This window comes from Gossypium arboreum, chromosome 2, assembly GCF_025698485.1.
Source record: "Gossypium arboreum isolate Shixiya-1 chromosome 2, ASM2569848v2, whole genome shotgun sequence".
Lineage (NCBI taxonomy): Eukaryota > Viridiplantae > Streptophyta > Magnoliopsida > Malvales > Malvaceae > Gossypium > Gossypium arboreum.
This window is the reverse complement of record NC_069071.1, coordinates 32,207,434-32,228,272: the sequence shown is the minus strand read 5'-3', so window position 1 is coordinate 32,228,272 and position 20,839 is coordinate 32,207,434. Positions and strand designations below refer to the sequence as shown.

The 20,839-nt window shown below is 34.1% G+C and overlaps 1 long non-coding RNA gene across 1 annotated transcript; it reads left to right on the top strand.

The window, feature by feature from the left end:
• Window positions 1–15,980: 15,980 nt before the first annotated feature.
• LOC128283587 (uncharacterized) lies at window positions 15,981–17,165 on the top strand. Its single transcript, XR_008273973.1, has 2 exons — window positions 15,981–16,143; window positions 16,963–17,165. It is a non-coding gene; the product is annotated as an uncharacterized LOC128283587 (long non-coding RNA).
• The last annotated feature ends 3,674 nt before the right edge of the window (window positions 17,166–20,839 follow it).

Sequence of the window (20,839 nt, the reverse complement as noted above, 5' to 3'; positions counted from 1 at the left end):
TAACTCTGCCCCATTTCCACTTTGGTATCATCATAGGCTGTAGTAATCCTGAAGGCACTAGATGTTCGGCTTTAACTTGTTGACAAACCAAGCATCTCGACATAAACTCTAAAATATCTCGTTTCATGCCCGAACACCAGTACAATTGTTTCAAATCATTGTACATTTTAGTACTTCCCGGATGAACATATAAACATCAACTGTGTGCTTCATTTAGAATTTTTTGAATAAGGTCGAAATTCTTTGGTACACATATTCTACCTTGGAACATTAAACAATCATCGGATCCGATTTGATAGTCTGAATTAGTAGTCGACTCGCATTGCACTCTTTTAGCTTGAAATTCATTATCACACTTTTGAAATTCACAAATTTGCTGAAGAAATAATAATTTAGCTTTTAACTCAGCTAAAATCGTACCATCATTAGATAAAGTTAACTGCTATTCATTTCTCGCACCGCAAACAAAGATTTTCTACTCAAAGTACCTACAACTACATTTGCTTTCCCAGGATGGTAATCAATCAGGAACTCATGGTCTTTCAGCAACTAGAGCCATTGTCGTTGTCGTAAATTCAAATCATTCTAAGTCATTAAATACTTCAAAATCTTATGATCGGTAAAGATATGACACTTTTCACCATATAAATGATGTCACCAAATCTTCAATGCAAAAACAATAGTGGCCAACTCTAAATAATGTGTCAAATAATTCTTTTCATGTGGTTTTAACTGTTTGGAGGCATAAGCTATCACTTTACCCCATTGCATCAAAGCACAACCCAAATCATTGAATGACACGTCGCTGAAAATCAAAAACTCTTTACCCAACTCAGGTTGAACTAAAACTGGTGCCTCAGTTAACAATGCTTTCAACTGTTCAAAACTCTATTAACATTTCTTGGACCACTCGAATTTCACATATTTCTATAGTAATCTAGTCACCGGTATAGTAATCATTGAGAATCCTTTAACAAAACGCCGATAGTAGCCAACCAAACCCAGAAAGCTTCTAACTTTAGACACATTTCTTGGTGGTTTCCAATCAACAACTACTGAAATCTTGCTTGGACCAACTCGGATACCTTCTGTTGAAACAATATGCCTAAAAAATCTGACTTCTCGAAGCCAAAACTCCCATTTACTGAATTTAGCTAACAATTTCTTGTCTCTCAATGTTTGTAGCACAACTCTCAAATGTTCAGCATGCTCAAATTCATGTCGGAATAAATTAGAATGTCGTCAATAAATACAACAACAAATTTGTCTAAATACAGTCTAAAGATCCTATTCATCAAATCCATAAAAATTGCATGAGCATTAGTTAATCTGAAAGGCATAACAAGAAATTCATAGTGCTCGTACCTTGTTCTGAACGTAGTCTTCGGCACATCTGAATCTTTAAATCACAACTAATAATAGCCAGATCTCAGATCGATCTTCGAAAATACTGTTGGTCCTTTCAACTGATCAAACAAATCATCAATTCTCGGCAAAGGATACTTATTCTTAATTGTAACCTTATTGAGCTGATGTTAATCAATACACAGTCTCATCAATCCATCTTTCTTCTTTACAAACAACACTGGTGCACCCCAGGGATAAAAACGAGGTTGTGCAAAACCTCTATCTGTTAACTCTTGCAATTGAGCTTTCAATTCTTTCAATTCTGTCGAAGCTATTCTGTACAGAGCTACCGATATTGGTGATGTTCCCGACACTAATTCAATAGCAAACTCAACTTCTCTGATCGATGGCAACCCGGGCAACTCTTCTGAAAAAACATTCGGATACTCACAGACTACTAGCACTGATTCAATCTTCAATTCAGATACTTTTGTATCTAGTACATATGTAAGATAAATACCACAACCTTTTCTCACATATCTTTGAGATAACATTGATGACATCACAACAAGCAATCCACTCGACTCATCAGATTCAATTCGAAGGATTTTACTATTCTGACATTTCAATTCAATAGTCTTTTTGGAACACCCCAAACCCGTGTCTATTATCGGAATAGGAGTATGAGGTATTACTGAACTATCACATCATAACATATACATATCTCATACATTTAAACATTCAAACACATACATCATTCATATACAATCATAATGTTCCTTGTAAGGCTCTATGAGATTTTAAAACACGCTTGGAAGAGGTTCGGGACTAAACTGATAACATTTGAAAACTTTGGGAAACTTAGAAAATTTTCTTGAATACAGAGGTCACAAGCCTGTGTGCCCAGGTCGTGTGCCTCACACGACCACCAGACTCACCCGTGTCATAGGCCGTGTGGAAACAGGGCATACATACTGACTTGGGTCACACGATCGACCACACACCTGTGTGTCAGCTCGTGTGCCACACACGGCCAATAGACATGCCTGTATGTCTAGGTCGTGTAACTCACTGACTTATTTTAACTAAGCTTCAGCAGAAACACGGTCAAGTCACACGCCCGTGTGCTCAACCGTGTGGACAAGAAATAGGCTTATTTAAGTCACTTTTCCTCACTCAATTTCAATCACCTATAAGCATGCATATAACACCATACTCTCATTCAATTTGGCAGCCAAAACAACCATTTCAAAACCACATTATGTGCCATTTAAAAATACAAGCATATATATACTCAAATTAATACCATTTGTGCCATCAAACACATACCAAACTAATATGACTTGTAAGCCAATATATGCATATAATTTATTCAATAATTCAAACATTTTGCATATTTTCATAGCATCAACTACTTACCAAAACATGCCATATTTAATACACATATACATAACCAATATTTAACCAAGTTAAGCCAAATCACATAGCTTAAACACATCAATGCATATAAGCTTCAATAGCTAAAATAACTTATACATCTCATATCATCAACTAGCCTATACGTTCCATATTACCAATTTCAAAGAGTTCAAAAATACCAAATCAACTCCTAGATAGTGTGATGAAATCTTCGATGACTTCTAACCCGAGCGAGCTTTCAAATCATTGTAAAATATAGAAAATAAATAGAGTAAGCTAATAAGCTTAGTAAGCTAGTATGACTAGTATGTACCATATACAATTTAACAATTAATTCAGAATTAGAGAAACACTAAGACATATAAATCAGCTCCCTTAAAATCAACACGTAATACAATAACAACCTGGTAATTCCTATATGTATTCATCGGTTTTCACTTACATATCATATGAAATTATTAAATATCACTTACTTATCGAGCATGTTACGTATACCTAAACTGATTCATATCATCATTTCAATTCTAGTATCGTTATCTTCTCCGTTGAATCATGGAAATAACATCAAATATTCTGCATCTTGTACTCTAAAGGGCATATATGTGGTTAAACCACCTACATCTCGATTCATATATATATCATTTGTTCATACGTCATTATAACCATTTCAGTACAATCCAACCAAATTTGCCAAATGCATAATCATATAAAATCATCAATACCATGTAATTCACACAACATTATGACAATTCATTTCTATTAGTATAAACTGTAATACATTCATATAACCAGTAGTTCATTTGTATAAATAGTAGTTCATCAGTAATAATAGTAATTCATCCGTATCAACAGTATTTCATCCATATAAACACATATTCATATGATCCGTAATAGTAATTATGCCCGTTGAACCTATTAGAATATTGAAGAATACTCGCGTGATACACACTAAGTGTATTAAGCGGTAATCCATCAATTCATTATTGTTTATGCTCTTTCGAGCTATGATCGATAAGCTCCTCTTGAGCTAATGAACAGTAAGCTCTATTGAGCTGAAATGGTAAGCTCTATCGAGCTGAACAGTAAACTCATACGAGCTAAAATGGTAAGCTCCAATGAGTTGAAAACAGTAAGCTCTTAAGAGCTCATGTAACACCCCTTACCCGTACCTGAGGTCAAGATAGGGTACGAGGCATTACCGGACTAAATGTACACATACATGTAAAACTAGGCCATAAAATTTCAACCACTTCAAAAACATTCAAACACATGCATATCGTCCTTATACGGGCCTACGAGGCCCAAAACATAGATCAGGGGTGGTTTAGGACTAAACTGAGAACTTACGAACTCTTTACAACACTTAGAAAATTTTCTAGTTTTGGAGAGTCACACGCCTATGTGGGTAGGCCGTGTGGCCAAACACCCCAGTGTGGCTTGGGACACGCCCGTGTTTTCAGCCCATGTAACTCTTTGTTTATGACGTTAGCAATGAAATGGGGTTACATGGCCAAGTCACCCGCCCGTGTGCTAAAGTCGTGTTCCCCACACGGTTGAGACACACGGCCATGTCTCTGGCCGTGTGGCCAACACTTAGGCTATTTTCCAAGCCTTGGCCAACCATAAACCCCCACATATTTATACAACATCAAGGACATATAACATGACCTCCATTTAATGATTAAACATCTTCATTTAGTCCACAAACATAGCATTTGCATGTCATGATTTATGTGTTTTACACACTCATTTGGCCTTGTCTATTATGATATCACTTACACTTTTATATCATGGTTACCGTCATACCAAAAGATTTCAAATTAATCATCAAACATTCATATTCAAGGCTAACTCAAAACGTTATAGCATACTGACATATTTCACATGTGTAGAATAACATGCTTCTCTAAGACATTGCGCACCACATCAAGTCGTATACTCACATCACGTGAAACTTTTAAGCTTGTACATGCAGATATAATAGGGTTACAACCTAATAATCAATATAAGCCACATCTCATGGCTATATACAATTGAATCATTATAAGCCAATACATTTGGCCAAATCATGGAACACATATCACAAAGTAATAAGTCTATATACATTCCACTCACTTGAAAACCCTTAAGATTTATCAATGTCCCAGCTTGATAATTTGATAGTGTGATGCTGCCTCCGACGATCTCCAACCTCGAGCTAACCTGACAACACTAAAAGAATTGGAAAGGAGAGGGGTAAGCTTTATAGCTTAGTAAGCCCGTATGAAAATAATAATACGCAATTTATTAACGTGCTTTTAGTAAGCCTGTATGAAAATAATAATACGAAATTTATTAAGGCATAAACTTTCTCACCATAAGTCATTCTTCATCAAGGAATTGCTAATGAGTTTAGCGTACATACCTGTACTCAATAGTAGTATATCACATAACCATACCTTCTTTAACATGTCCTCTTCGGGACTTTCATCACATCCATTGCTTTACCCAATGAATACTCGGAACACTATTGGATACATGGAAACTTGCACATAAGTGCCACATATACATACGTAGCCAAAGATACCTCATATCATGTAATGCTCACAATGGAACTATTCACGTGCCTACTCATAAAAGCTATCGGTCAAGGTGTAACTACACGGGCTACTCATAATAGCTGTCAGGTATCCGACCACTCAAGGATTACCTAGACACCGGTAGGACACACAAGACTATTTCCCGAAACTCATTCACATGTATCGCATCCATTATGAACTCGGACCACTCAACGAGTTCGGACTTCTTAATTCCTAGTGACATGTCACTTGTATTCTAGACTATTCTTAAGGTTCAAATGGGATTTTCCTTACTTGCACATGGCACACTTTGTCGTACTTGCTCGTGATGTCGTATGTAATGGCCATAATATCTTTTATGCTTACAAGTTACCTTTAGGCATAGCATACATAATAATGATAAAACATTTATCACATAATGTCAACACATCAAAATATATTACATTGTCACATTATTTACACATGTACTTACAATTCATGTAATATCAAGCATTAAAATTCAAGTATAACATTGCATTATTATTGAAGTACGAACTTACCTCGAATTCGAGCACAACTAATTATTCCATTTTAGTTCATAATCTCACACTTTCCAGATTTAAGCCCGAATCTTGATTTTCGTGATATAACATTTCAAATATAGCTTATTTATTACTAACATTATTCAAATTGACCCAAAAATCATACTTTTAAAAATTTGCATTTTTACCCCTAAACTTTCACATATTTGCAATATAGCCTCAAGGCTCGTAAAATGAAATGTGTTCATTTTTCTTGTACTTTAAGCCTATCCAAATCAATTTCATAACTATAATAGCCCACAATTTCCACTAAACCACACTTTTATGACAAATTTTATAACTTTTACAAATTAGTCCTTTTTAGTGTTTTCACCAAAAACTTCTTAGCAAAAGTCATTTAACACATAACAAACATTCACATTCCTCCCTTAAACATCAAAATACACACATGTAGCACATGGTTAAATCCTAGCTCAAATAAATGGTAGAAATAGCTAGATCTTGTTAAGAGGATTTTGAAAACGTAAAAATCATTAAAAACGGGGTAAGAACAGACTTACAATCGAGCTTGGAAGCTAGGAAAACCCTAGACATTGTTTCTCCATGCAAGTTTCGGCAATACCTTGAAGATGGAAAAAAATTGTCTTTTAATTTTGTTTTTAATTCATTTTAATTACTAAATGACCAAAATGCCCCTAACTTAAAAATATTCTATTTCACCTATTTCATGTCCATTTTTGTCCAACAAATTAACCAATGGTCTAATTACCATATAAGGACCTCCAATTTAAAATTTCATATCAATTAGACACCTCTAGCTTCTAGAACTCAAGTTTTGCACTTTTTAAAATTTAGTCCTTTTGACCAAATTGAGTGCCCAAATGTCAAAATTTTCGAACGAAATTTTTATGAAATTATCTTGTGAAATTGTAGACCATAAAAATATAATAAAAATAAATTTTATTACATTAGATTTGTGGTCTCGAAACCACTATTTTGACTAGACCCTAAATCTGATGTTACAACTCTCCCCCTTTAGGGATTTTCATCCTCAAAAATCTCACCAGAAGAGTGGTTCGGTTTTCTCATAAACTCCACTATCTCATAATCATTGCTAAAGAAATTTTACTTAGGCTATGCTTAATACTTAGTTCTTTAATTTCACATACAAAAGTCATGAGCAATTTTTTGTTATATGACCCATCAATCGAATCTTGATTTCCATCAGAGGATTCATGTACACAAGGGTCGAATCCATACCGTCATTGAACATATATACACATCATACTTGAATCCTCTTGTATTCAAATGGCATAGCCAGCCTGATCATCATGGCCTTAAGTTCTCTATCATTTTATGCAGCCCGATAGTTTACTAATTCAACCTCTGGTCGTCATTAAAATTCAGAGCCTCATCTAGCTTTTTCAATAATTCACGATATAAATCCTGAATCTCAATCCGATTAACACAAACTAGCATTTTAAGAAATTCAACAATCTCAAAGATACTTAATTCCATAAGTTTGATGAGCGGAAATTCAGTACATACCGACATGATTTGCAGATTCATCAAATATTTAACAACAAGCCACATAACATCTTTCTCTTTCAAAGATAGGAATAATCCTAATATGAAATCCATAGTAATTTCATTCTCATTTCCATTCAATTACAACAAATGGTGAAAATCGTTCTGACATTACCTGATATTCGACTTTAATCATGATAACATTTCATGTATTCAAGCACAAAGATCAGAAATGTCGAGTTCCAAACTCGAACACCAATACATTACTCCTGTGAGTTTTCTTGTGACTTTCTATATCATCTCTGGATTTTCTTTCCAAGCCCTAGTGACTGTATTTTTCTTTTCTCAAAGATCATACAATAACTATCTCATCATCTATGTTATCAAATACTTAGATCTGGCTATAACATTGGATACGTTGAGCTATTACATTGCCTTTTAGTCTTAAGATGCATCACAATTCATTTAATGACACATCACTAAAAAATCAAGAATTTCTTGCCCGATGTAGGTTAAACCAGGTCTAATGTTTTGATTAACAATGTTCTCGTCTATTCGAAACTTTACTAACATGCCATAGACCATTCAACTTTCACAAGGCGATAACATTATCATTCATTGCAACTTTAAATCATATCAAAGTATGCTAGGAAATATACACTTTTCATTCAGACTAACTGTCTTTTACTAATAAAAAAATGAAATTTTATTCCCATACATGAATATCTCATTTAATCTTTCAAACAATAACCAATACAAATTGAACAACCAAGTCGATCTTAATCATCAATAAATGACATTTCAAGAAATCCTCTCTTCTAGTCGATAGAACGATTCAACATGTAATCATTCAAAGTTCACTTATCATGCTAATCAAAAACCATTTCAAATGCATTAACTTAAGTAATAAGGACATCTCAATTGAAGGCATCAACATCAATTAACTTACTTGAGAAAAGAATTCCACCATACTAATTGAAATTTGTTTCACCACTTATGTCCTTACCGATGTCAAATTTTTCACGAAGATTTATCGGAATCACCACGTTACTATAATCAACCAGAAGCATGATCATAATTAACGTAGTTATCATAGGCCAAAGAACACACTTTAGATATGAGCCACAATCGACAATTTACGGATTAGAGATGACATGAAAACCAAGATAAAGAAGTCCAGGACAAAGAAATCTAAGATACAATATCATAATGAAAGTCCCAGAACAATGCTCATAAGAAAAATATGAAAGATCTCGATAATTCCTCAGAGAAAAGAAGTTCAGAAGAATACATCAATCCAACCCACTGGAATTATATGCAACAAGGATAATATACCTTCCCATATATGTATTAATCAGAACATAAATTAGAAGAAACAGAATCATAACATCATGTGTATTACCTCATAAAGTCCCAATAGATGAAATGTAATAGAATGCTAGAGGGAAATAGAGCAATACAGATTATATACCAGTTGGACTATCAATACTTCTATCTATGCATCATGATTAGAAAACATTCCCATAAAATAAGGATTTTATCAGAAGAGCAATAGCCATAGGAATAATCCTAATAACAATTAAACATATAGAATACCTCAAAAGAAGCTGTCGAAATCTGTTTAGCCATAACTCTTACACTTAGATATCTTACCCTTCAAATATTATTTCTTCAACTATTTTTGTCATCACAAATCCCGTATTATTCCTTTCACTGAAGAAAATAAGTTTAGAAGGAATTCTGATTACTACATTCTTTCAACATCGTGTCTGAATAAGTCGATTTACCAAAGTTAAGTTCTTCTCTCATTGTGATGTTTCGTCAACCGAATAATCTTTAAATTAATATGATACCTTTCTAGTTCTATCTTTACTTATCATCTCATTTACAAATTCTTACCATATTTATAATCATTCTACAGTTGAACGCTTTGGTTTCACACTTGTGAGCTTATCCCACAAATCTCATAAAATGCTTTATAAACACCACTCTGGTAAGGGGGTGGGGTTGTAAGGTCCCTAACTTGTCTCTCATACACATATGCATATAGCACTATTTCATCGTCATAGCAACAATTTCACAAGCATAACATTCACTTCAGGAAACTATTATTCACATTTGTATGACACGAGCTTCCCAATTATCTTATTTTAACAGTGCACTTATGCATGCATTCTATGGATTCTAAATAACATTACTTATCCCATTCATTCAATCAAACAAGTCATGCACATAGCATCATATGCGGGCCAAACAAGCATGGATAAGTATATCACAATCAAAACTCTCATCTCGCACTTCATCATATACGTGTCATTTCATTCATATGAACTTTAAACAAGTATGGATACTCATCGAAACATGAACTTTTATTCATACTTTTCTAATTTTAGGCTCATCATAACTGTACTTTACCCAGATACCTTGGCATCACATTTAACATGGTTGGTGTAACTCAGTTGGAGAGTATCTCTGTCTAAGCGAGATAAATCTCATCCGCGTCGAGAGACATCACACTATCACAGATTATATGTGGCATGTATAATTAGACTCTCACATATGCTAGGTTAGTTTGAGAACCGACTAAATCATAGCTTTGATACCACTAAATGTAACACTCTTTACCCGTACCCGAGGCCGGGATAGGGTACGAGGCACTACCGGACTTAAACATACACATACATGTAAAACCAGGCCATAAAATTTCAACCAATTCAAAAAAATTCAAACACATGCATATCGTCCCTTAAACAGGCCTACGAGGCCCAAAACATACATCCGGGGTGGTTTGAGACTAAACCGAGAACTTACAAACTCTTTACAGCACTTAGAAAATTTTCTAGTTTTGGATAGTCATACGCCTGTGTGGGTAGGCCGTGTGGCCACACACGACTGTGTGGCTTGGGAGATGCCCATGTCCTGAGCCGTGTAACTCTCTGTTTATGATGTCAGCAATGAAATAGGGTCATATGGCCAAGTCACATGCCAGTGTGCTAAAGCCGCGTTCCCCATATAGCTGAGACACATGGTCGTTTCTCTGCCCATGTGGCCAACACTTACAACATGTTTGGTAGGGGGCTTCAGAATAGATTCTAGCTCAATTCGGTGGGCCCACCACCAAACATTAGTTTGATTGGCTGTAATGCTATTACAGCCCGAATCTATTCAGGGTGTATTATAGGGAAAATGTTGAATAGCCATTCCGTTCCCTCACCACTGAATAGCCATTCATTCCCGTGTGAAGTAAAATTTTTTCCCCCTTTTTAATTTTTGCCCTCACCTCTAACAAATAATGAAGAAGCACTAGAACCATCATCTTCTCCCTCAGTTCACATGTAACTTTCTTTTTTTCTCATCTCTATGTTTCCCTTTTTCCCTTTGATTGCAGAAAATACCTAGGTCAATCTATTCTTCATTCATTCTTTTTTTTTCTTCACCTTTTAAGCCGATAAAACCCTTTGGTTGCAGAGTTGAAACACTTTTTTTTTTTAGCTTTTTCACTACATTTCTGATTTCCCCTATATGAACTTTTTGGTAGTTAGAGTCATCAAAAAGGAGTCAAGAGATATCGGAATGGGGAAATCTGGGACTTCGAGGACGAAATGGCGGTGGCAGCGTCGACGGTAATTTCACTCCCTCCCTCTGAATTTTTTTCTATTTATTGTTATTTTTAAGCTTAGGGTTCTCATCTTTATTTTTCTTAGTTGGAAGCCAAAGACAATAAACTTTTCATGCATTTAATAGAAATAGTTTCATATTCGAATAATTAAAGCACGAAGATTAACATTTTGTGAAGAAAAAAAAAACAAAGGCAATATTTTGCTTTTATTGGCAGCATGATTATGTGAAAATACTGAAGTTGTCTCTTCATTAAAAACTTCTAAAGAACTAGTGAAAAAGAGGATTAGATAGTGCATGGAATGCATTTTGATATTTGATTGTGGTTACATGAATTATCATACATTTGGGGATTATCTCCAGGAAGGTTTTTCCAGCTTGTGAAAGCATGTATGTGTGTTGTCCTGCTTTGAGGTCAAGATCTCGACAGCCTATTAAGCATTGCAAGAAATTATTGTCTGAAATATCCCCCAAGTCTCCTGTGAGTATCTACTCTTTTCTTTTTCTTCTTTTTGGATTATACATTTTGGTAATAGTGGTCTTGGTGAAACTAGAGAGGAAATCTTTGTACATATTTGGGTTTTTGGTTATGGCTATTTAAGTTAGCTTGCTTTTGAGTACTTTAATTTTTAATGTGGGGGATATCAATAAGGAATACTTGATCCTGCAATATGCCAATAATGTCTACTAGAGTTTTTCTTTTTGAATCGGCGCTAGATTGTTGCTATGATTGTGGCTATTCAGTTGGTTACTCAGACTCACCTGTCAGTGTCGGATACAAGTATGTGTCCTGTAAGGATATGTTAAATTTTGACATAAGTTTTTCATGTATTGGGAGATTCATATCCTACACTCATATTCATACAAAATAAAGAATTAAGCTACATAACTGCCTAGAGTTCTCGGCTTTGACTCTAATGCCATTTGAGTATTGTAATTTAACAAATAGAATAAAAATACACTCCTCTATAGTTGGTTTTTATACTTTAAAATAAAAAAAAAAGTTATTTTTTGGTTGGATCTTGGAAGTAACTAAAGATTAAACAAAATTGTTAGATGCAGTTAATTAGCAGTTCAGTTGGTGCATTTCTGAAGAGTCATTGTTCATTTTCTGTTAGTTCATGCCATTGTTTTAGATGTCAATTTTCTATACATTACAGAAACTATGGCCAGGGAAACATTAGATCAAGTTATAGTAGATGCACTTTCAAAATCTGGCTTTAATGAATTTGTAACATACATTTCATGTCTTCTTTTTGCAATAGCATTTTAAGGATGCCTTTTTTTTCTTATTCCTAGAATGCTTACAAGTTATGACTCTTTTTGTGTACCAGAATACTATGAGAAATATGTCAAGCCTAAAGATGTTGTAGGAGCAGAAGAAGTGAAGTCAAGTGACGAAAAACTGAGTGAAGATGAATATGCTGCCTCGGATGATGAGGAAATCGCCGGAAAATAGATCTTTAGGCACATATTATGCCCTGCATACTCACTACGAAAATTGTCTTGTGTTGTACAAAATGTTTAGCTCCAGGAAAATTAAAACACGATAGAACCGAGGAATATTTGGAAAAATTCCTTCTTACCCCTTTTTGTCATTACCTTCCATGGATGCTTGTGTAAATTAATCCATTGTTGTTCAATAATTCAAATATTTATCCACTGCTGAGACTTTAAAAAGCAATTCTCCCATATGCTCCTACTCCTTATGTGCCTGCATCAATTATACTACCGTTTATTATGCTTTGTTAGTGTTCATTTATACATTGGTTGATCTAACTTTGGTGATGACTTATTTGGCTGCCAATGGAATTTATATCTCCCATATCTCCAACACTTTATGGTGGAATCCATTTTGCATGGCTTTTGATTTGGTCTACAAATTTTTGGTTGGCTAGGGTAGTCTCATAGAGAAGTTAAAACATGGGTTTATTTGGTATATAAATGTTTGATATTTTTCATATATATAAAATGAGAATAATTATTGCTTTTGGATCAATATTTGTAATTTTGGCATCTCCAATCCTATGAGATTATGTTATGATTTTTATTAATTCATATTTTAATAAAAATTATATTAAGAATATTATTAAATTATATGTTTTATTTTTATTTAATTATAATTAGTAATAATTATATTAAAACATGATTAAATTATTTACTATTTTAATAATAATCTTAGTAAAATTTAATAACAATAATTATGTTCTTAAAAAAAATCTATTAGGGGTACTCTGGTCATTTTAACTTTTTTCTTATACTATTACAACATCATTCCATTCAACCAAACAATTGAATTACTGATTACAGTTCTATTCCATTACAGCTCTATTCCATTACAACTCTATTCTATTACAGCTTTATTCCATTACAGCGAACCAAACGTACCGTTAGGCTATTTTCCAAGCCTTGGTCAACCATAAACCCTCACACATTTATACAACATTAAGAACATATAACATGGCCTCCATTTAATGATTAAACATCTTCATTTAGGCCACCGACATAGCATTTGCATGTCATGATTCTTGTGTTTTACACACTCATTTGGCCTTGTCTATTATGATATCATATATACTTTTATATCATGGTTAACATCATACCAAAATATTTCAACCTAATCATCAAACATTCATATTCAAGGCTAACTCATAACTTTATAACATACCAACATATTTCACATACATAGAATAACATGCTTTTCTAAGACATTGCGCACCACATCAAGTCACATACTCACATCACATGAAACTTTTAAGCTTATGCATGCACTTATAATAGGGTTAAAACCCAATAATCAATATAAGCCACATCTCATGGCTATATACAATTGAATCATTATAAGCCAATATATTTGGCCAAATCATGGAACACGTACCATAAAGTACTAAATCTCTATACATGCCACTCACTTGAAAACACTTAAGATTTATCAATACCTCGGTTTGATAATTTGATAGTGTGATGCTGCCTTCGACGATCTCCAACCTCGAGCTAACTTGACAACACTAATAGAAATGGAAAGGAGAATGGTAAGCTTTATAGTTTAGTAAGGCCGTATGAAAATAATAATACGCAATTTATTAACGTGTTTTTTCCAAATTCTTACAACATGTTCTCATGGTCACAATCGAAATTACACATAATTCCACTATTTGCTCATATTCTAGTCAAGCTATCTACTCGATTCATAGTCATTAAATTTTTTATACCTTGAGTTACAGAACTCTAAATTAAGATCCGCTAATTTTATCTAAAATTAGACACACATATCTTCTTAGCATAAAATCAATAAGTACAGTTTATTCTTCAAATTTACCCCTGTTCTGCTATTTGATAGCTTCGACCTTTCTTTACTAAAATTTATTTATCTCTTTGTACGGGATCCAGATGATGTTCCCATCTATTTCTCTTGAAAAAAGACTCATTAAGAACTTAGTCAAATCAGTTCTAACCCATAATTATTCTTGTACAATTTTTATTGATTTTACAAAGTTAAGATAGGGGAGCCCAAAATCACTCTAACCCTGTCTTACAAAAATTCAAATATCTCATAATATGAAATTCTTTTGTTTTCATCATTTCCTCTATGTGAAACTAGGCTCAATAAGCTTTAATCTTATATCTTATTTAGTTTCTAACTCAATTTTCACAATTTTTGGTGGATTTTCAAATTCACACAACTGCTGCTATCCAAAATTGTTTTAGTGCAAAATAATGATAACTATCATAAGTTCATTTTCAACTAATCATGAACTCACCATTTCATGGATTCCATGTTCAATTACACAATGACATAATAACAAAACCATAAAGATTATTCATTATTCAAGCCTTTTTGTATACTTATCAGATGTTCATATATATACATATGCATAAACTTTCTCACCATAAGTCATTCTTCATCAAGGAATTGCTCATGAGTTTAGCATACATACCTGTACTCACTCGTAGTATATCACATAACCATACCTTCTTTATCATACCCTCCTCGGGGCTTTCATCACATCCATTGCTTTACCTGATAAACACTCAAAATACTATTGGATACGTGGAAACTTGCACATAAGTGCCACATATACATATGTAGCCAAAGCTACCTCATATCATGTAACGCTCGGAATGGAACTACTCACAGGCCTGCTCATAAAAAAAGCTGTCAGGTACCCGACCACTCAAAAATTACCTAGCCACCGATAGGACACACAAGACCATTTCCCGAAACTCAATCACATGTATCGCATCCATTATGAACTCGGACCACTCAACGAGCTTGGATGCCACATATATCACGAACCCAGACCACTCAACGAGTTCGGACTTCTTAATTCCTAGTGACATGTCACTGTATCCTAGACTGTTCATAAGGTTCAAACGGGATTTTCCTCACTTGCACATGGCACACTTTGTCGTACTTGTTTGTGATTTCGTATGTAACGACCATAATAACATTTATGCTTACAAGTTACCATTAGGCATGGCATACATAATAATGATAAAACATTTATCACATAATGCCAACACAACAAAATATATTACATTGTCACATTATTTACACATGTACTTACAATTCATGTAATATCAAGCATTAACATTCAAGTATAACTGTAATATCCTGAATTAGGGCTTAATCAGAATAGTGGTTTTGTGACCACAAATCCGTGATAGAAATAATTATTTTATAATTATTTTGATGAATATGATATGATTGCATGATTGTGTGAAAATTTCGTGATGAAATTCTATGCCTAAAGTGCTTAAATTGAAAGTAGGGACTAAATCGAATAAGTTGCAAAATTTGCATTCTAAAAATTTTTAGTATGAAATTGTTTTGGAATATTAATGAGGAGGTCTTAAATAGCAATTTGACCAATTTTAAGTTCATGGACAAATTTAGGACATGGAAGGAATTTTTGGAAAGTTTAGTAGTAAGGGTATTTTGGTCATTTAGTTATTAAAATGAATTAAAACAAAATTAAAAGCCAATTTTTGTCCATCTTCTTCATTAGGCCGAAATTTCAAGGGTTCTCCATAGCTAGGGTTTGTTTCAAGCTTCCAAGCTCCATAATCAAGAAAGACGTGGAATCGACCTCAATCGAGGAAAAGAAAAGATTGTGGACTAAATTGCAAAATCTTTGTATTTTGGTACCAAGGTAAGTTCATGTGTAAATAAAGTAGCATAATTGTTATTTTTAAGTTATTGATGTTAATTATATGTTATGCTGAATTTTATTATGAAATGTATGCTTTGTGGTTAATTTCAAATAATATGTAAATTATGTGAGCTACTTGTTAAATATAATTGTTACCGAGTATTGATTTCGGCATTCTACGGAAGACGGCAAGGATAAGTGTTCGAGGAAAAAGCCCGTTTGAACCATAGGAATAGATTAGGATGCAAGTGACATGTCACTAGGATGGTTGAGCATCCGAACTCGTTGAGTTGAGTCCGAGTTCACTTATGGATGCGAATGTCCAAACTCGTTGAGTTGAGTCCGAGTTCGTGAAATGTAACTAGGCATCCGAGCTCGTTGAGTTGAGTCCGAGTTCACTTATGGATGCGAACACCCGAGCTCGTTGAGTTGAGTCCGAGTTCGCTTATGGGCGGGTTACATGATTGCTTGATTGCATATATGGCACTTATGTGCAAGTTATCCATGTATCTGAATTATATTCCGATGTGTTCAACAGGTAAAGTTCTACTCAAATGGAGGAATATTCGAGATGTAAAGAGACGTATTGGTAAGTGATATGAAATGGATATTTTGGACATGTATGTATTTAACCCTCGGGTTGAGTATTGATACAACCACGATAAGGTAATAAGATGATGAAAAATGATTAAAAATGTGATATGTGTTTTAGTGATGCATGCTAATGTTGATTGGTATGACTGTTTGTTATGTTACTTATTATTTGCATATGAACTTACTAAGCATTTATGCTTACTCCCTCCTTCTTACTCATTGTAGTTTTGGACAAGCCAGCTCAGGAGTCGGGATAGGTCGAAAGCTCAGTCACACTATCCGGAAGACTTTTGGTAATGGCTTGTAAATTTAAGTATGGCATGTATAGCAATATACCTTTTTTGTGTAAATGATCTTATGGTATGGTGATGGAATGGTTGAGGAAATGCTTGATAATGATAAATTATGAAAATAGTTAGTTTAGATTATATTTGATGTTAAGGAAAATTATTAAGATACTTAGTGCATAAAAACTCATAAAAGGGATGAAATTTGCCATAAACAGAATACTGCAGCAACACTGACGCGAGTTTAAAAATTTACTAAAAATCATAGAAATTGAACTTGGTGATGGACTACATAGCAAATTGAAGCTTATTATGTCTAGTTTCATATGAAACAAATGAAACAGGTAAAGGAATTATATGTTACAAGATATTTGAATTTTAGTGAAACAGGGTCATAGCAGTTTCTGAATCCCCTGTTCCAACTTTAGAAATTCACCATAAATTGTAAAGGTATAATTAGATGGTTTATTTTATATCCTCAGAATCCTTATTGAGTCTAATTTTAGTAGAAAGAAATCTCATAGTCATATGAATTTTGTACAGAGAGAAATGGGGTTCGTAGTAAACAGAGGTCAGACCAGTCAAGTCCTGAAACAGGGGTAATTTTAACTAATAAACTGTACTAATTGGCCCAACCAAAAATTCTAGAAAAAAATTAGTAGATAGGTATATGAGTCTAGATTCAGGAAAAATTTACGGATCTTGATTTCAAGTTTCGTAACTCGAGATATGATTTTTCTTGTGACTATGATGCAAGTAGCTTAAAAGCTGTGAATGTAGAAATAAATAATCCAAAGTTCTAAATATGTTAAATTAAGCAATATACCTTTTTTGTGTAAATGATCTTATGGTATGGTGATGGAATGGTTGAGGAAATGCTTGATAATGATAAATTATAAAAATAGTTAGTTTAGATTATATTTGATGTTAAGGAAAATTATTAAGATACTTAGTGCATAAAACTCATAAAAGGGATGAAATTTGCCATAAACAGAATACTACAGCAACACTGACGCGAGTTTAAAAATTTACTAAAAATCATAGAAATTGAACTTGGTGATGGACTACATATCAAATTGAAGCTTATTATGTCTAGTTTCATATGAAACAAATGAAACAGGTAAAGGAATTATATGTTACAAGATATTTGAATTTTAGTGAAACAGGGTCATAGCAGTTTCTGAATCCCCTGTTCCAACTTTAGAAATTCACCATAAATTGTAAAGGTATAATTAGATGGTGTATTTTATATCCTCAGAATCCTTATTGAGTCTAATTTTAGTAGAAAGAAATCTCATAGTCATATGAATTTTGTACAGAGAGAAATGGGGTTCGTAGTAAACAGAGGTCAGACCAGTCAAGTCCTGAAACAGGGGTAATTTTAACTAATAAACTGTACTAATTGGCCCAACCAAAATTCTAGAAAAAATTAGTAGATAGGTATATGAGTCTAGATTCAGGAAAATTTACGGATCTTGATTTCAAGTTTCGTAACTCGAGATATGATTTTTCTTGTGACTATGATGCAAGTAGCTTAAAAGCTGTGAATGTAGAAATAAATAATCCAAAGTTCTAAATATGTTAAATTAAGCAATATACCTTTTTTGTGTAAATGATCTTATGGTATGGTGATGGAATGGTTGAGGAAATGCTTGATAATGATAAATTATAAAAATAGTTAGTTTAGATTATATTTGATGTTAAGGAAAATTATTAAGATACTTAGTGCATAAAAACTCATAAAAGGGATGAAATTTGCCATAAACAGAATACTACAGCAACACTGACGCGAGTTTAAAAATTTACTAAAAATCATAGAAATTGAACTTGGTGATGGACTACATATCAAATTGAAGCTTATTATGTCTAGTTTCATATGAAACAAATGAAACAGGTAAAGGAATTATATGTTACAAGATATTTGAATTTTAGTGAAACAGGGTCATAGCAGTTTCTGAATCCCCTATTCCAACTTTAGAAATTCACCATAAATTGTAAAGGTATAATTAGATGGTGTATTTTATATTCTCAGAATCCTTATTGAGTCTAGTTTTAGTAGAAATAAATCTCATAGTCATATGAATTTTGTACAGAGAGAAATGGGGTTCGAAGTAAACAGAGGTCAGACCAGTCAAGTCCTGAAACAGGGGTAACTTTAACTAATAAACTGTACTAATTAGCCCAACCAAAAATTCTAGAAAAAAATTAGTAGATAGGTATATGAGTCTAGATTTAGGGAAAATTTACGGATCTTGATTTCGAGTTTCGTAACTCGAGATATGATTTTTCTTATGACTGTGATGCAAGTAGCTTAAAAGCTGTGAAGGTAGAAATAAATAATCCAAAGTTCTAAATATGTTAAATTAAGCTTAGTAACACCTCATACTCGACTCCGGTGACGGTCTCGGGTGTGGGGGCGTTACATTTAGTGGTATCAGAGCAGGTTTAGTCGGTTCTCGGACTACGTGTTGTATGTACGGATTTTGCTATACATGCCATATGTATAAATTGTGATAGTGTGACGACTTCTGACCTTTTTAAATAATTTTTTTTATAGTAAATGGATCCCGATCCAGTTGTGGCAGATGAAGTAGAGAGTAATGCACCAGCTCCAGCTGAAGGAGCAGCGCCGACTGAAAACCCACCCCCTACTGTTGGTCAGGGAGGAGGAGAAAGGGATCGGGAAGCCTTTCTCCAAATGATGAGTGCATGGTACACTGAGTTCGTTCGTACGAAGCCCAAATGTACGACCTCCCCCACCTCCCCCAATTCCTCAACCTGTACCCCCGATGCCTCAAGGTATGGATATGATAAAATTTCATAGAACTCCAGTTGATAGAATTCGCAAGCAAGGGGCCGTAGAATTTAAAGCAAATATTGATGATGATGCCAAGAGAGCAGAGTTCTGGCTTGAAAATTCAATCCGGGTATTTGACGAATTATCTTGTACACCTGAAGAATGTTTGAAATGCGCTATATCTTTGTTGAGGATTCAGCTTATAATTGGTGGAAGACTTTGATTTGGTGGTACCGAAAGAGAAAATAACACAGAATTCTTTCAAGAAGAGTTTTGGAAGAAATATATTAGTGAAAGATTTATTGATCGAAGCATAAAGAATTTCTTGAGTGAAGCAAGGTAATATGATGATTCTGAGAATATGAAAGAGAGTTTGTTCGATTAAGTAAGTATGCGGAGAGTATGTTCCTACAGAGGCCAAGATGTGCCGACGATTTGAAGACGGGATCAACGAAGGCATTAAGGTATTTGTTGGGATCCTTGAACTAAAAGAAATGGTGGTACTTGTCGATCGAGCTTGCAAGGTGAAGAATTCTTGAAGGAAAAGAAAAGGTAGAATCAAACACGAAATTGGAAGAAAAGACCAATGAGTAATGCACCCTCACAAAAAACGGAAAGTCAAGAAATATGAATCCTCGTTCCCAAGTTTCATTTGGGCAATCATATGGAAATTTTAAGAAGCGAAATGTGGGTCCTAAATCTCAAACTACTTGCGGCTAGTGTGGAAATACGAGATTTGTTAAACCCGAGTGCCGTGTGTGGTAGAAATCATTTTGGTCCGTCTGAGCAAATGAATGTTTTCGATGTGGTTCTCCGGATCATTTTATTAGAGACTGCCCAGAGAGAGCTGAGAAAGAAAAATTTCAGAATGTAAAAGCTAGTGGTGCAGATTCGAGGGGAAGGTATCCGAGAAAAGCTGGAAGTGAAACAAGCGATAAGAATGTAGCAGAGATGCGCGATTAGATCTGAAGGAAGAGCTCGGCTAGAACTTATGCTATTAAAGCGCGTGAAGATGCTT